At 36.4% G+C, this 18,854-nt stretch overlaps 1 protein-coding gene and 1 non-coding gene across 8 annotated transcripts in view; one reads left to right on the top strand and one right to left on the bottom strand.

Moving 5' to 3' along the window:
* TCF12 (transcription factor 12) overlaps positions 1–18,854 on the top strand; it is a 375,623-nt gene that overhangs the window by 127,857 nt on the left and 228,912 nt on the right. The window lies entirely within an intron of this gene.
* Positions 9,270–9,375, bottom strand: LOC123862563 (U6 spliceosomal RNA). Its single transcript, XR_006795267.1, has one exon. It is a non-coding gene; the product is annotated as a U6 spliceosomal RNA (small nuclear RNA).

Genomic DNA, 18,854 nt, shown 5'->3' with positions numbered 1-18,854 from the left:
TCTTACAGAAATAAAAAGATAATAAGAAATGGGCATCACTTTTCTGTATGTTCAAAAAACAATGATCCCCCCCCCCACGTTGGATGGTATTATTTGCACAGGGAAATTTTTCCTTATGTGTTATTAGGTGTTCTTTTTTCTTTTAATTGTGGTAAAAAAGGGCATTAACATTAGGTATACTCTCAGCAAAATTTTAAGAGTACAATATAGTATCGTTAACTATATGCACATTGTTGCACAGCAGATCTCTAGAACTTTTTCATCTTGCATGACTGGAACTATACCCATTGAACAACTCCCCATTTCCCCTTCCCCTAGCCATTGGCAGCCATTATTCTACTTCCTGTGTCTATGAATTTGGCTGCTTTATGTATCTCATATAAATGGAATCATGCAGCATTTGTCTTTCTGAGTGGCTTATTTCACTTAGCAAAAGTTCACCTATGTAACGTTAGAAAGAAGTTCCTAATTTTTTTTAAGACTTAATGGTATTCCATTGTATGACTCTACCTTATTTTCTTTATCCAGCCATCAGTGGATATTTATGTTGTTTATCTCTTGGCTATTATGAATAATGCTGCAATGAACATAAGAGTGTAAATATCTCTTCAAGATCCTGTCTTCAATTCTTCCGGATAAATTAGTCAAAGTAGGATTGCTAGATCATAGGGTAGTTCTGTTTTTAATTTTTTGAGTAATCTCCATATTGTTTTCCCTAGTGGCTACACCATTTTACATTCCCACCAACAGTGTACAAGGTTCCAGTTTCTCCAGATCCTCACTTACACTTAATTTCTGTTTTTTATTTGTTCATTTTCTGTTGATTTGTATTTCCTTGATTATTAATGATGTTGAGAATCTTTTCATGTACCCGCTGGCCATCTGTATGTGTTCTTTGGAGAAATTTGGTGTTATCCATTTAATGAACTATTTAAGTCACTGAAATGTCAGTGAAGTAAAAGATACTAAATTTCTTGAAGTTTTTGTGATTGCATTTGAATTTTATGTAATTGAGAAAAAATATTTAAATGTATAAATGTTTATTTTTTGTTTTGTTTTGTTTAAATGATAATGTATGTTAGACTGGAAGTAGTTCAGTATTTGCCCAGTGATTATTTTAGTTTAGCTTACAATTTTTCAGAAAACTTATTTTTATATAAACTCATTTTAAAATTTTCAAATAATATAAACTAATTTCAGAGAAGTTGGAACAGTAAAAAAGGAAGACAGTAAGAATCCAACTTTTCAAATGAAACTATTAGTACTTTTTGTATTTCCTTCCAGTTTTTTTCCCCTCGGGCATTATAGTTCCTGTGGTAAATATGCAGTTTGTATCTTGATTTTTTTTCATTTTAAACTATGATGGAAAGAAAATTTTTATTAAAAGAAGCTTATCAGGGGCGCCTGGGTGGCTCAGTCGTTAACCGTCTGCCTTCTGCTCAGGTCGTGATCTCAGGGTCCTGGGATCGAGCCCCACATCGGGCTCCCTGCTCAGCGGGAGGCCTGCTTCTCCCTCTCCCAATCCCCCTGCTTGTGTTCCCTCTCTCGCTGTGTCTCTCTCTGTCAAATAAATGAATAAAATCTTAAAAAAAATAAATAAATAAAAGAAGCTTAACAGATAAAAGATTTCAATTGTTTGGGTCCACTTATATATGGATCTTTTTCAGTAAATACAATACAGTACTGTAAATGTGTTTTCTTTTATGACTTCTCAATAACATTTTCTTTTCTCTAGCTTACTTTATTATAAGAATAAAGCATATAATACATATAACATACAAAATACGTGTTACTCAGTTGTGTTATCAGCTAGCCTACTTCTGTTAACAGTAAGCTATTAGTTCAGTTTTTAGGGAATCAAAAGTTATACATGGATTTTTGACAAATAGGTAATTGGTTCCCCTATTTCCCCCATCCCCTCCATGTCATTCAAGGGTCAAGTGTTATTTTTATTCCAATGAACTGCTTGTTCACATTAGAGAAAGTCTTCCAGGGTATATACTCTTTTGTTAAATGAATCATCATGCTCAGAAAGAGTCCCAGATTTATGACTGATTTCACCTTACTAATTTTTCTTCTTTTCTAGCTATTCTAATATTTTACCAGTCTTACTTTTACACATTTTTTTCTGGCCAGAATTAAAAATGCATCTTAACTTTACTGTGTTAGAATTAAAGTTTTTCATTCTGACTTCTATTCACATGTGACTTTCAGGTTAGTTTCTTACAGGACTATTTTTAGGGCAACATCTTCTGCCCGGAAATAGTACAGTATTTTCAAAGGTTCATAGATTTGTTATGTTTTTGATACAAATATATCTCTTGAGGTCAGTGAATATAAAATGTAAAGAAGTATGTAAGGGGGAAAACTTCATCTGTTTATTGACTTTAACTTGATTGTTTGTGGTGCTGTTGCCTACCACATACAAGATGTAAAAAGCAAATAAGAAAAACTTGGTGGTGGGGGAGTGAATGACAAAGTATGGTTCCTCACTCGTAGCAGTTACTCAGTAGATGCTTATTGAATAGAAATTGTTAAATTGGGGAAACAGATCTAATTAGTGACATAATGATAATATTTTCTGCCATGCATTACCTCTATCTTTTTAAACAATCCACAGAAACATTGCAGGGAAAGGGTCATGTGAGGTTAGTTAATTGTAAGGACTTAGAAACTACTACATGCAAGATGCTCTCCAGGCATTTTATATACTGTCTCATTTAGTAGGCAGAGCCAGTGTTACCTGATTTTTGCAAATGAGAGAACTCAAGCAAAGAAAAAGATGTGACTTTCAAGTCATATAACTTAAACTGTGTTTGGCCTATTACCTCGAATCCTTTGTTCATCCCTGTAATATGAAGATACTATTTCCTTTTTATTTTCTTGGTTTGCATTCTCATAAAAGCAGGAAGAACCAACGTTCATTTGGCATAAACTTAAATGCCTTTGCAGTCTGAGTATCTTCACAGTAGGCTCCAGATATGTTTTATGGTTAGACTTTGAAAGATGACATCATTTATTATAAATAATCATTTATATTGAGGAGTTTTAAACACAGAAGATAATTGCTTCAGCAGGTTATCAATAGTCCATTAAGAGAGGAACTGATAGTTGAAGAAGCAATACCACAAATGGGAAATCCAACTTAGATTCAGTCACTTTAAGCAGCAGATACCTGCCTCTCCCAATTTTTCTCAGTGGCAAGATTGCCAGATGAGTTCTCTCACAATGAGAATGAAAAAGCCTTTTCTGAAGTTTCACATAGCTTACATTTATTGAGCATTTACTATGTGACAGATGCTGTATTAAGTGCCTTGTAGGTATCATTTCATTCTCATCCTTAGTCTGTGTGTTATGTACTGTTATGAACTTCCAGTTTTTGAGAATGAAATAGTTTTAATAGAGTTGTCATATGCCTAGTAAATGGAAAAGTCAGAGATTGTGCTTAGGTCCAGTGGCCTGTAAAGCATATTTTCCTGATATGGCTTTTGGGTAGTTACAGTTTACTATATGTATTGTGTCCTTTGTTAAGCTGAAAAGACAAAGTAAGAGACTAATGAGAGAAATTGGGTATGGAAGGAAATCAGCTAGATCCATTTTTTTGGCACTCTTAAACTTCTGGAATATATTAAATATTTACAATATGTCAGGTTTTCTTCACACTATCAGTAAATATCTTTCTCTTAAATGTACAGTTCAGTGAGCTTGATAAATGTATACACATGCATGTATCCAAGGAAGAAATTGAGAGGTTTTTCTGGGGCAGCAGGAGATTCGGGACTCAATCTGATCAAAGGTAAGAATGCAGTTTTGAAGAAAGTCGGGAAGAAGCTAGGCCAGGGGTTTAAATATTGAAAAGTGATGGGAGGAATACCAAACAACTAAGATATTTGATATTGTGTATGGATGTAGAATTGGATAAATCAATACAGCTCAAGCCTTTCTACTTTAAGACTGACAGGGGGTATACCACTTAGAATTGAGTGTGTGTTCACTTGATGAACTGATGGAAGACACAGATCTGTTTTTAATTACTGTGAAATCAAAGTATGGTGATTTTTTTCTTCCTCTTTTCTCCTAAAGCAGCTCTGAACAATTTATAAACTCCTCATATTTGCCCATCTTTTCTTCTCTCTTGTAAATGACATAATTGAGGAGGTCAAGAATCCAAGTCTAGTTCCTTGCTCTTGGGCAGAAATCTATTTAAACTATGCATTTCATCTTTACAAATTCTTTGGGTTGAAGTTTGTTAGGGTTTTAACAGGAGGATGATGACTAACTCACCCAGAGACCATAGGACAAAGTCAGAATGAATGGGGTTCCTGCTTTAGGAAATATTGCCAACTAAAAGTATTTTGCCAGCATTTTATCACTGACCACTTCTTCCATACGGTTTTATATACTTGAAAGGTATTCTAAATGATATTTAGAAAACATTTTAAATGATACTCAGGAGTACAAACAGGTTATTTTATCATAGGTGTTTATAAAATAAAATTGTGAGATTCTAGCCCTTCACCTGTATTTCAAGGTTAGCAAAGAAGTGGGTCTATAAACAGTTGGATTAGGTTAGACCCTCTTCTATTTATATCGTGATTACCATCTTACTTTCAAAAAGACTAACAAGGTAATGATTTCATATACTTAAACCTATTTTGAAATTAGAAGTTGAGTAATTTAATGGAGATGCTTAATATAAGAAATTATAATGGAGGTAAATGACCACAAATTGATTGGGTTATAGAGATTTTCATATTGAGCAGAAATTGAAGATCAACTTTTAAGGAGTGAGTAGTATGTTATTGCAGTAGCACAAAAGTATTACAAAAGTATACTTAATTTCCTCCCCTCTATTCTGTGTGGATCATGAAGGAAAACAAATATTTCTGAAAATTTTGTAAACAGAACTTCAGCTTCAGTTGAGAAATACCTTCCTCTTAAATATGGAGTGTAAAACACATATTTTTAAAACATGAATTTTTCTACCTTTGACTTGCATTAAATTTTCAAAAATAACTTTGCATTTACCTTCTCACCTTTTAATTTTAGTTTATTTCCTGAGTGTAATTGGATGGACTTACCAACTTTAAGGCACCATTCATATTCTTTCAGTAAAGTTGTAACCGTGGTGAAAGACCAAATCTTTCCTATTTTGAAAAAAGGCTTGCATTTACTGTCATTTATGTAGTTTTTCAGTATATCATTTTGGTTTGTACTAACTTAGCATTGTTAGTGAACATAATTTGCTGCTGTTTCACTTATTTATGTACTGTTTCTCCCCGGGAACCTACAGATTTATAGTTATATGTGCACAGAACCATGTGTGCTCATAATGTGATAAAAGTCACTTTTAATCTGATATTGATTTAAAATAGTATTTTGCTCTTCACAGTATAAATAACCTTCATGCATTAATTCAGAAACCTATGAAAGAATCATCTGAACAATCTTTCCTTGGGCTCTTTGTATAGTTCTTCAAAGCATAATTATTTTAAATATATGATAGCATTGTGATGTTTGCATTGGTAGTGATTATTTTATTTCATATTGCCAGTCCCACAACTGAGAGAAAGGGATATTCATTGTAGGAATTTTTGAAAAATATTTGAAAAGTAATGGAAAGGTAGAGCTTGGGTTTGTACTTTTTTTTTTTTTTTTAATGACAAAACTCTTTCAGGTGTTTGCCTTCCATTGCTTCAACAAAGACCATCAAATCACCATGTTGCTGGGCGCCTGAGTGGCTCAGTCAGTTAAGCATCTGCCTTTGGCTCGGGTCATAATCCTGGAGTCCCAGGATAGAGTCCCGCATCGGACTCCCTGCTCTGCAGGGAGTCTGCTTCTCCCTCTGCCCTTCAGCCCACTTTCTCTCACTCTCTCTCTCAAATAAATAAATAAAATCCTTTAAAGAAAAATCACAGTGCTGCTTTGTATCAAATCACCATGTCATCCTTGCTACATGGATATGGACTTCTATTTGAACTTCAAATTAATACCTCTGAATGTCAGCATCTTTTTCTTTTTTATGGTCTCTAATACTAGGGGCCAATTGCTATGAATACCCACTACTGTTTTAAAAGCTGTAGTTTGACTATGGTACTGTTCCTTGTTTTTAAAATTTAATCTTCTCTCTCTCTTCATTCCAAGTTGTACTTTGTTAGTATTTAAGTATGGGTTTTTTTGCGGGGAGGGGGCAGGAGTCCAGAATAAGAGTATAACATTTTTAAAGCACGTACCAGGGGCTCCTGGGTGGCTTAGTGTTAAGCGTCTGCCTTCGGCTCAGGTCATGATCCCAGGATCCTGGGATCAAGCCCTACATCGGGCTCTCTGCTCAGTGGTAAGCCTGCTTCTCTCTCTCCCACTCCCCCTGTTTTGTGTTCCCTCTCTTGCTGTCTCTCTCTCTGTCAAATAAATAAAAATCTTAAAAAATAAATAATGCATGTAGTGGGAGGGCCTCTTTTGGGGTAGAATTTACATACAGTGAAATAAATGGATTTTTTGGGGGGGAGAGGGAGAGAGAATCTTTTTTTTAAGATTTATTTTATTTATTTTTTAGAGAGAGAAAGAGGGTGCGAGGGGCGCCTGGGTGGCTCAGTCGTTAAGCGTCTGCCTTCAGCTCAGGTCATGATCCCAGGGTCCTGGGATCGAGCCCCGCATCAGGCTCCCTGCTCTGCGGGGAGCCTGCTTCTCCCTCTCCCACTCCCCCTACTTGTGTTCCCCCTCTCACTGTGTCTCTCTCTGTCAAATAAATAAATAAAAATCTTTAAAAAAAAAAAAAAAGAGAGAGGGTGTGAGCCAGGCCAGAGGGGCAGAGGGAGAGGGAGAAAGAGAATCCCAAGCAGACTCCCCACTGAGCATGGAGCTCGACTCGGGGCCCAGTCCCAAGACCCCAAGATCATGACCTGAGCCAAAATCAAGAGTCGGAATCCCAACTGACTGAACTGCCCAGGTACCCTGGGAGAGAGAGAATCTTAAGCAGGCTGCATGCCCAATGTGGAGCCCGATGCAGGGCTCAATCTCACAACCCTGAGATTATGACCTGAGCTGAAATCCAGAGTCCAGTGCTTAACCGACTGAGCCACCCAGGTGCCCCAAATGGATCTTAAATGTACAGTTCAGTGAGCTTGATAAATGTATACACACCCATATAATCAATACTTCAATCAGGATAAAAACATTTCTCTCATGCCATGTTATGAATACAGTGGAGTGCTTCTGGAATCGAACACATATTTTTCAAGCTGCTGGGAATGTTGGTGGACAACTCTCAACCAAAGAGAGTTTTAAGAGTTGCCTTCTACTGAAGGGGACTATCTTGATCTTGTAACACCTACTTTCTGGGGGCTGTGTATACCCAATGACTGGTCAATGCAGTGGTAGGGTAGGGGGAAAGGCATAAAGATCTTGGTCCACTTGCTGTAATTTGGGACAGTTTCTAAGGCCCATCCCAGTTTGAGAACTCCCCATGTGATGGCCTAAGGCATTTGTTGCTGTTGTATCACAATTCAACTTCTTCCTGTACCCACTTGTGCTTCCTTCAACTCATCATAGGCATTGAACATGAGAGCACTTCCCAGTGGACTTCCTGAACACAAATAATCCATCTAAGAGTCTGTTTCCAGGGAAACCTAACCTGTAGCACCTCAGAAAGTTCTCTCATGGCCCCTTCCAAACAACCCCCCACTTAACAAACAATGATCATTTTTGTTTTATTCCCTCAGATTAGTTTTGCCACTTTTAGAACATTATGTAACTGGAATCATAATAGTATGTTCTCTTTTGTGTCTGGCTTCTTTGCTAAAAAGATTCATCCAAGTTGTGTATAGCACTTCGTTCTTATTGCTGAATAGCAGTGTTCCATTGAGTTAATAAACCATCATATATTTATCCATTTAGGTGTCTGCAGTCATTAGAAATGTTTTTAAGTGTTTGGCTATTATTAATAAGGCTGTTAGAAACAGTCTTGTGTAATTCAGTTTGTGAACATAAACGTTTTTATTTCTGCTGGGTAAATATGAAGAGTGGAATCTCTCGGTCGTATATAGAAATATATTTAACTTTCTAAAAAATTGCTAAAGAGTTTTTCAAAGTCATTTCACTATTTTATATTTCCACCAGCAATGTATGAGAGTTCTAGTTGCTCTACATTCTTTCTAATACTTGAATTCTTATTGATATGTTATATTTAGTTTTATCATGTTACTTAATTTTTTTGTGCCTTGGTTCGTCCCTTTCTCACTTCTTTTTGTTAATAAAATATTTGTTTGTATTCTGTTTTAATTTCTTGAATAACTTTTTAGCTGTACCTCTTTTAATTATTTTTAAGGGTTGCTCTAGGGATTAAAGTATACACTCATTACATTCTACATGCACTTTATATTTTACCATATCAATATAAAGTTAAGAATCGTGAAAAGAATTATTTCATTTACCTTTTTTTATTCTTTGTTGTAAAAATATTTTAAAGCTTTCAAAACAACTTCATAGTTTCTGCTTTCCTTAATCCTGTGCACGTTAAAGAAAATCGAGGAAAAGTAGTCATTTAACCTTACGTAATTGCCATTTCTGTTCTTTCCTTCTTGTGGATCCAAATTTTATCTGGTGTCATTTTTCTTCAGCATGAAAATTTTAGTTAGTATTTCTTGTACTTCAGATCTCCAGGCAGTTATTCTCAGATGACTTTTTTTTCTTGTAGAACTTTATTATTTTTTTCTCTTAGACTTTAATGATGTTATTTTATTGTCTCTTGCCTCCATTGTTTTTGATAAGTGGTCAGCTTTTATTTATATCATTTTCCCCTTATGTAACTTGTCTTTCTTCCCTCTGGATGATTTTAAGATTTCTTTCTTTGTCTTTGCATTCAGCCATTTGATGATTGTGTGTACTGTTGAGGTTTGCTTTGTATTTTTCTGCTTAGAGATTACTGAGGTCATTGGGTCTGCATGCAGTCAGTAATATTTTTCACAGATTTGAGGAAATTTTTGCAGTTTTCCCCTACATGTTTATTCTGCATCATTTTCTCATCTACTTCTCATATTCTGATTACATTTATTTTAGACTATTTAATATTGTTTAACAAGTAGCTAAGGCGCTATTTCTTTTTTCCAATATTTTTCTACTTCATATTCAATCATTTTTTATTGATTTCATTCATTTTCACTTACAGTTTCTTCTTCTGGTTCCAGTTCATTGTTTAGCTTATTCAGTGAATTTTTATTTCAGTTAATACAATTTTAAATTCTAGAATTTCCATTTACTTTTCCTTTTCTTTTCTTTATATGGAATGCTTCACAAATTTGCGTGTTATCCCTGTGCAGGGGTCATGCTAATCTTCTCTGTATCGTTCCAGTTTTAGTATATGTGCTGCCAAATGAGCATTAGAATTTCCATTTTCAAATACATTTGCATTTTCTCTGCTGAGAGTGTCTCATCTGTCCATTCATTTTGACCATCTTTTTCTTAAAGTCTTTGAATATATAATAGCTGCTTTAAAATCCTTTCTTCCTTATTCCAACATCTGTGATCTCAACGTATGGAGTGTTTTTCCTGAGCTATAGGTCATATTTTTATTTCTCCACACCTGTATTAATTTTTTATTTTATATTAGAAAATGTACAAGATGTGGGCGCCTGGGTGGCTCAGTTGGTTAAGCGACTGCCTTCGGCTCAGGTCATGATCCCGGAGTCCTGGGATCGAGTCCCGCATCGGGCTCCCTGCTCAGCGGGGAGTCTGCTTCTCCCTCTGCCCCTCCCCCCTCTCATGCTCTCTCTATCTCATTCTCTCTCTCAAATAAATAAATAAAATCTTAAAAAAAAAAAAAAGAAAATGTACAAGATGTGTTATAGAGGTTTTGGTTTCTCTCTGCAGAGTTTTGGTTTTTTGCTCTAGTAAGTAGTTACATTATTGGTCAATTATCTTGAGGTTTGGTTTTCTGCTTTGTTAAAACAGGTTTGTAGAAAGCCCAAATTATTTACCAAGCATCCCTGATTAGTTTCCTCTGTAGTACCAGTAGTTGAAATCTATGGTCAGTTATTTTAGCCTTCTAGGTATTGCTTTCAGTTGGGTTTCTTGTGTTGTGCCCTGTGTTTATGTTGTTAGGTTGGCCAAGGATTTGAGGGGAGTTTAAATATAAATTTTTGGACCTTCCCCAACCATGGCTTGACTTTATCCTTTTTATGATTCCCCTCCTTACTTTCCAGCCACACTGACATTCCCAAATTCTGTTTTCTGGCTTCTTAAACAAAGAAGATAGTAACTTTCTGCTTGTTCAACCATGGTATGCCACGCTGACTATGGAGTGTCTTCATTGGACAAACCATATAGATTTGGATCTTATTCAGTGCATCTGGTTTTGTTTTTTTCACTGATCAGATCCTTTCCAATTTCTGCCTTTTGCTCACTCTTCCTTTCCTTCAAATAGTTTTTAAACATTTTGTCCATAGTTGATAATTATTTTCAATTGAATACCTTAGAAAAATGGTCACTAGAACATTTTGTTGTTTGATAAACTTTTATTTCACCCCATAAGTATCCCTTGTACTACTTCCTAGTCAACTCTACTGTAGAAGCAACCACTGTCTTTATTTTTATCACTGTGATTTTGTTTTGTTTTAGATCAACATATGAATGGAATCTTTTGTATCTGATTTCTTTTACTAAGCATAAGGTTACCGAGATTTATGCATGTTGTTGTGTGTACCCCTAGTCTATGTCTTTGTATTGCCGAACAGGATTGCTTTGAATGAATAAACTATAGACCTTTTATTCTTTCTTTCCTTCCTTCCTTCTTTCCTTCCTTCCTTCCTTCCTTTCTTCCTTCCTTCCTTCCTTCCTTCCTTCTTTTCCTTCTTCCCCCCCCTTTCTTTCTAAAAGATTTTTATTTATTTATTTAAGAGAGAGAGCACAAGTGGAGGGAGGGAGGGAGAAGGAGAAGCAGACTCCCGGCTGAGCAGGGAGCCCCACATGGGGCTTGATCCCAGGACCCTGGAATCATGACCTGAGCTGAAAGCAAATGCTTAACTGACTGAGCCACCCAGGTGGTCCCTATTCTTTTTTTTTAAATTGATGGTCATCTGGATTGTTTCCAGTTTTAGCTATTATGAATGCTGTCCTTAATATTAGTGTACAAGTTTCTTTGTGACTGTATGTTTTTCCTCACTCTATCTTGGGAAAATACCTAGGGATAGGTTGTATCATAGCGTATGTGTATTTTTTTTTTAAGATTTTATTTATTTCTTTGAGAGAGAGAATGAGACAGAGAGAGAGCATGAAAGGGGCGAGGGTCAGAGGGAGAAGCAGACTCCCTGCCGAGCAGGGAGCCCGACGTGGGACTCGATCCTGGGACTCCAGGATCATGACCTGAGCCGAAGGCAGTCGCTTAACCAACTGAGCCACCCAGGTGCCCGTGTATGTGTATTTTTATCTTTGAAGAAACTGCCAGTTTTCTAAAGTATATCATTTTACATGCCCACAGGCAATATGTAAGATTTGGTGTACAGATCTTATTTTTATGTCAAGATTATATTCTGTTATTTAATGGAAGTCATTGTTAGTGTATATTTTAATTGCTGATAAATACTTTGATAAATACTCCTCTATTTTTAAACTAAAAATACTCTGAGGTAAAGATTTCAAAAGTGATATGATTTATTTACATAGGCAGTGACCAAGTTTTCCAGCTAGTTTTAACAGCCCCAAAGGTGGATGCTATGGTAGGTTTTTAATCTAACTATTCATCTTTATAAGTTGTAGGTATTTTCAAATGACTTAAGTTCAATTATTTTTTTATGGATTAGACATTAATTATGAGAGTTCAAAATTTAGAAATCTGTACATGGCACTAATTTTTGCTTATATACTACTACAATAAATATACATGATTGTGAACAAGAGAGTTTTAGTTCATTCCATTAGAGTACTGTGATAATGTCAGGGGTCTCAGCTGAGTGTCTTCTTAATGTGGTTCCTTTTGTGTTTTGGTCATCAGTTGTGTCCTTTATGAAGGCTCCCTTGCAAATTAGTACTGTTAAGTGAGACTGGGGAGAATCAGTATAAGTAGATAAGTAAAAAGCTATACTGCCACTAGACAACCTGCCCTTATATTAATTTCCAGTGTTACTTTGTGTATAAAAGCTCTTTTTTTTTTTTAATGGAGCTTGTTCTATGTATTCAGTATTATAGGTGATACAGAATAAGAACTGAATGTGCTCTCAAATTAATAGGAGGCTGATTGTTAAATGGTGTTCACTTATGAATATTTACAACTTCTGTGCTGTGTGACATAGATTTTTAAGTTCAATAAAAGTATTGAAGAGGACTGAGTAAAAATTAATGAGGTTGGGCAAGTTGTACAGCAGAGGTGGAATTGAAAGTGAGCATTAAACCAATAAGAATTAAATGTAGAGGAGGTAGAAGTGCTAAAAGGAATAATAAGAGCAATGATAGATACTATGTATTATAGATACGCCTTATGGTTACAGTTGAGAGTTTGAATGGTAAGACACTGAATGACAGGTGCTTGAAGGCGGGGTTACTGTGTCTTGTGCGTCTCTGTATCACCAGTGCCTAGAATCTTCCCTAAACCATGAGTGTGTATGCCATAATAAGAAATTAGTAAGTTTTTTGACTCTTAGGGTTAGAAGGGAAGAGGCCATTGTAACTGGGTTTTCAAAGGCTTTGAGCATAGGAGGGACAAAACCCAGCACAACTGACAGTAAACATTTGTAGAACAGATGATTAAATATTCCATTTCAGGTTGAAGAATTTGGGATTTATTTTCTTGGTAGTGGGGTACTGGAACTGTTTACTTTTTAAATCTGAGGTAATGTGTTTTAAAGGGTTGTTTTAGGAAGATTACATGGGCAGAATATTAGAAGTTAGTGAAATGTTATATAATAGTGTTTTAGGAAATTCAGAGAGACTCTAGCAAAAAAAAAAAGTCTAAGTAGGATATCATGAAATCCCAGGATAAAAAGGAACAGAAAGGGCGCCTGGGTGGCTCAGTTGGTTAAGCGACTGCCTTCAGCTCAGGTCATGATCCTGGAGTCCCGGGATCGAGTCCCACATCGGGCTCCCTGCTCAACAGGGAGTCTGCTTCTCCCTCTGCCCTCTTCCCTCTCGTGCTCTCTGTCTCTCATTCTCTCTCTCAAATAAATAAATAAAATCTTTAAAAAAAAAAAAAAAGGAACAGAAAGACTGCCTCAGGAGATATTCATAAGGAATACTCAGTATAGGGATAGGGAGGGAGAAGAGAAGGGAGAAGGAGAGATGATGCCAGTTTACAAGTCTAGTTGACCTGAACTATTATAGTACTACCTGCAGTATTAGAAATATTAATAATTAGGGTCTAAAGGCATATGAGGAAGAGATGAAGGACATACAGAGAATTTGGTATTAAGATATATGATGGGTTGTAAGTAATGGCAGGAAAACCAAATGAAAGTTTCCAGCAAGAATTTGATGATTTAAGACCCAAAATACAAAACTGAGATTAAGGCTGGGAATGTGCACTGGAAACATCATTTGGAGGAGACAGTCAAAATCATAAAACTGAATTAGTTGTCCAAAGGGTAGAGCATAAAGTGAGAAGAACATGGGATGAAGAGCAGGTATTTTTAGTTTTCATATGGAAGAGGAAGTGATACTATGCAGAAATAGAGGTCGAAAGGTTAATGTCCCCAAATCCCACACAGGCATCGTGGTTAACAGGATTAAATGCATTGAGTAGAGGTAGGCAAAATATGATTCATGGTCACCTATTTTTTGTAAATAAAGCTTTATTGGAACACAACCACTCTGTTTATATTTTATTTATGGCTGCTTTTGTACTACGTAATAGGGTTGACTAGTTGGTAAGCAGAGTGTATGGTCCACAAAGCCTAAAATATTTACTGTATGGACATTCACAACAGAAGTTTGCTGACCTCTGATACAGAGATGTAAGAAACAAAGACCAACAGAGGGCCTTTGTATTTTATTTTAGGGATAACCTTTGATGATTTGAAAAAGTTCAGTTTTATCTTATAAACAAACATTTACTTGAGAGCCTTATGTGTGCCTGGCATTTGGATTTGCTGCTGTGGTCTAGGAAGAGACTAGATAGTCACAAGAGATTGATTAATGAGTGAGTGAATAAAATGTAAGGAGGGCAAGGGGTCAATGTAAATTTTTGTTTTGTGAGTCTAGAAAGAAATGAGTCATAGTTTAAAGAATATATGAGGAAGAGATTTTTAAAAATAGGGAAAATATGAAGGAAAAATTTTATGGAGTTCTTCTGAGAGGCAGAGTGTGTTGCCATTGCAGGAATTAATGGTCTAAGACTTGAACGCAGGGAGTACACAGGCCTCATTACAGGAAATGAATAGAATTGTTTGTGGAATTAAGTTAAGAATAGTAATTGCTCACACAGCTGTTTTTAAATAGCAAATTGTGTTAGGTAATCAGCAAAAATCCACTAAAATGTACTTGATAGTTATGCAGAAGCTGCTTTTTTGGTACTGACTTATGATCCTAATGGGTACTATAAAAACAAACAAATTAAAAACCTATGTATGCAGTTTTCACATTGGTATGCTACTGTATGTTTTTTGTTTAATGTATAAGTACAGTTGTAATGTTTTCATCTTCCTTTCCCCACCACCAAACCGAAATATAATTGTCTTGTTCAAAAAGAGCAGCACCATGAACTTTATGAGCACACAGAGCAATGAGGTGTGTTCCCATTGAAAGGAGTAGTATCTATTTTATTGCTTCTCTGTTTGTCTTCCTCCCTAGACAAAAATGGAATGTTTAATTGGTGGTTGGATTTAGGGATACTAATTATTTTCTGTTTTTCTCTGTATTTTGTTGGACTATACTTTGGTTCTTTCTTTTAGATCTGTTTCTAGGACTCCCTTTTAATTTATTTGTTAGCTTTTTAGCGATGCTCTGCCTTTTTTTTTTTTTTCCAGTAGCTTCTCTAAGAATGTTAATACACATCATTAACTTCTCGTAGTCTATTTAGAGTTAATATTGGTACTAGTTCACATAAAATGCAGAAATCCTGTGACCTTACAAGTCTGTTTACCCCTACCCCTGCCTTCCTTTATGCTGTACTTTTCATTTGTATTACTTCTATTTTAACTCCTATGAGAGAATGTTATGCAGGCACATCTAGGAGATATTGTGGGTTTATTTCCATCCACCACAATAAAGTGAATATTGCAGTAAAGTGAGTCAACTTTTCCAGTGCATCTAAAAGTTATTTTTTTACGCTATACTGTAGTCTGTTAAGTATGCAGTAGCATTATGTCTAAAAAAACAATGTATACACCTTAATTTAAAAATACTTTACTGCTAAAAACTGCTAACCATCATCAGCTTTCAGGCAAGTTGTCATCTTCTTGCTGGTAGAGGTTCTTACTTTCATCTTCATGGCTGCAGACTGATCAGGGTGATGGTTGCTGAAGGTTGGGGCAGTTTCTTAAAATGACAGTGAAGTTGGCTGCATCAATTGCCTCCTCCTTTCACAGATGATTTCTTTGTAGCATCTGATGCTGTTTGATAGCGCTTTACCCACAGTAAAACTTTAAAAATTGGAGTCTTTCTTTTTAGACCCTGCTATTGTTTTATCAACTCAGTTTTTTGTAATATTCTAACTCCTTTATTGTCATTTCAGCAATCTGTTTTTTTTTTTAAGATTTTATTTATTTATCTGACAGAGAGACAGCGAGAGAGGGAGCACAAGCAGGAGGAGTGGGAGAGGGAGAAGCAGGCTTCCCGCTGAGCAGGGAGCCCGATGCGGGGCTCAATCCCATGACCCTGGGATCATGACCTGAGCTGAAGGCAGACGCTTAACGACTGAGCCACCCAGGCGCCCCCATTTCAGCAATCTTCACAGCATCTTCACCAGTAGATTCCATCTCAAGAAACCACTTTCTTTGCTCATCTGTAAGAAGTAGCTAGCTCCTCATCCGTTAAAATTTTGTCATGAGATTACAGCAGTTCAGTCACATCTTCAGAATCCACTTCTAATTCTAGTTCTCTTGCTGTTTCCACATCTGCAGTTACCTCCTCTGTTGAAGTCTTGAACTGCTCAAAGTCATTCATGAGGGTTAGAATCAACTTTTTTTTTTTTTTGAAGATTTTATTTATTTATTTGACAGAGAGAGACACAGTGAGAGAGGGAACACAAGCAGGGCGAGTGGGGGAGGGAGAAGCAGGCTTCCCACCCAGCAGGGAACCTGATGTGGGGCTCGATCCCAGGACCCTGGGACCATGACCTGAGCCGAAGGCAGACGCTTAATGACTAAGCCACCCCAGACGCCCCTAGAGTCAACTTCTTCCAAACTCCTGTTCATGTTGATATTTTGACCTCTTCCCAGAATCATGCATGTTCTTAATGACATCTAGCGTGGTGAATCCTTTCCAGAAGGTTTTCAGTTGACTTTGCACAGATCCATCAGAGGAATTGCTATCTGTGGCAGCTCTAGCCTTATGACATATATTTTTTCAATAATAAGACTTGAAAGGCGAAATTACTTCTTGATTCATGGCTGCAGAATGGATGTGGTGGTGAGCAGGCATGAAAACATTTCCATCAGGGCTGTTAGATGACCAGGTGCATCATCAATGAGTGGTAATGTTTGGAAAGGAATCCTTTTTCCCCTGAGCAATAGGTCTGAACAGTGGGCTCAAAATATTCAGTAAACCATGTTATGTTGTAAACAGATAGGCTGTCATCCAGGCTTTGTCATTGCATTTATAGAGCACAGGCAGAGTATATTTAGCATAATTCTTAAGGGCCCTAGGATTTTCATAATGGTAAATGACCATTGGCTTCAATTGAAAGTCACCAGCTGCATTAGCCCCTAACGTAAGAGTCAGCCTGTCCTCTGAAGCTTTGAAGCCAGGCATTGACTTTTCCTCTCCATCTATGAAAGTCCTAGATGGCATCTTTTTCCAAAATAAGGCTATTTCATCTACATTGAAAATCTGTTGTTTATTTTAGCTACCTTTTTTTTTAAAGCCAAAAGAGCCTTTTAATTAAAAGTTACCAAACAGTTTTTGTTCAGAAATAGAAACATTAATTCACCTCTAAGACAAAGTGTTCTCTGTGGCAACAAAAACACACATTCTGTGTATCTACTGTCCTCTTGCATTCTTTTTTTAAAATTTTTTTAATTTAAATTCAATTAATTAACAATGTATTATTGGTTTCGGAGGTAGAGGTCAGTGATGCATCAGTCTTATGTAATACCCAGTGCTATAGCCACCTTTCTTAATTATGTTAGCTGGATCTTCTGGATACTTGTTGCAGCATCTGCATCAATACTTGCTGCTTCACCTTGCACTTTTATGTTGTGGGGATGGCTTCCTTCCTTAAACCTTATGAACCAATCTCTGCTAGCTTCAAACTTCTGCAGCCCCTAATCTTTCTCAGCCCTCATAGACTTGAAGAGAGTTAAGGCCTTGCTTTGGATTCGGCTTTGGCCTAAGGGAATGTTGCAACTGCTTTGGTCTTCTATCCAGAACACTAAATCTTTATATCAGCAATAAGGGTGTTCTTTCTCATCAGTCATATATTCACTGGAATAGTACTTGTAATTTCCTTCCAGAACTTTTCCTTTGTATTCATAATTTGGCTGTTTGGCAAGGAGGCCTAGCTTTGGACCTGTCTTGTATTTTGACATGCCTTCCTCACTAAGCTTATTCATTTCTAGCTTTTGATTTAAAGTGAGATATGTGGGACTCTTCTTTCACTCGAACACTTACAGGCCATTTTAGGGTTATTAATTGGCCTAATTAAAATATTGTTGTGTCTCAGGGAACAGGAAGGCCTGAGAAGATGGAGAATGAGGAGAGTGAAAGAGTTAGGGAGTGGTAGGTTGGTGGAGCACTTGGAATACACAAAACATTTATTAAGTTCACCATCATATATGGGTGCAGCGACTCCCCAAAACAAAGTTAAAATAGTAACATTAAAGATCACTGATCACAGATCATCATAGTAAATATAATAATAGGGAAAAAGTTTGAAATACTGCAAGAATTACCAAAATACGACATAGAAACATGACATGAGCAAATGCTGCTGGAAAAATGGTGCAAATAGACTTGTTCAATGTAGGGTTGTTGCACACCTTCAGTTTGTAATAAATACAATAACTGTGAAGCACAATAGTATGCCTGTAATTTTTTATATAAATGTTTAACAAAGTTAAAAGGAAAATACAGTTTTTTATATTTACTATTTCTGATGCTCTTCTTTCCTTCCTCAGTTTTCAAGTTTCTCTCTGATAACATTTGCTTCAACTTGAAGAACTTATTTTAGTATTTATTGTAGTGCAGTTTCTTTTTTTGAAAATGGATTTCACCTCAAGTCTTGAGGGATATTTGTAATTTGGCTGATGCCCCTCCACTCCTCTTACTTTATTTTTTTAATTTAATTTTTTTTAAGATTTTATTTATCTGAGAGAGAAAACATGAATGGGGGGGCGAGGGAGAGGGAGAAACAGACTCCCCACTGAGCAGGGAGCCCAACATGGGGCTCCATCCCAGGACCCTGGGGATCATGACCTGAGCTGCAGGCAGACGCTTAACCAACTGAGCCACCCGGGCTCTCCTCTACTCCCCTTACTTTAAAGATGTGTTTCCACACATATTGACATCCATAGTTTCTGGAGACAAGTCTGCAGTACTTTGAATTGTAGTTTCTCTGTAATATGTCTCTTTTACCACTTTCAACTTTTTCTCTGTATTTTTGGTTGTCAGAAGTTTGTTATGTGTCTAGGTATGGGGTTTTTCACATTTATCCTGTTTAGGCTCACTGAGTGTCTATAATTGGTAAGTTTATGTCTCTTACCACATTTGTGGAATTT

Source organism: Mirounga angustirostris, unplaced genomic scaffold (assembly GCF_029215605.1).
Source record: "Mirounga angustirostris isolate CCGP_5_RB_7025 unplaced genomic scaffold, mMirAng1.0.hap1 SCAF_9, whole genome shotgun sequence".
NCBI classification, from domain to species: domain Eukaryota; kingdom Metazoa; phylum Chordata; class Mammalia; order Carnivora; family Phocidae; genus Mirounga; species Mirounga angustirostris.
Note: the sequence above shows the minus strand (reverse complement) of the source record. Positions and strands in the feature narration are given on the sequence as shown.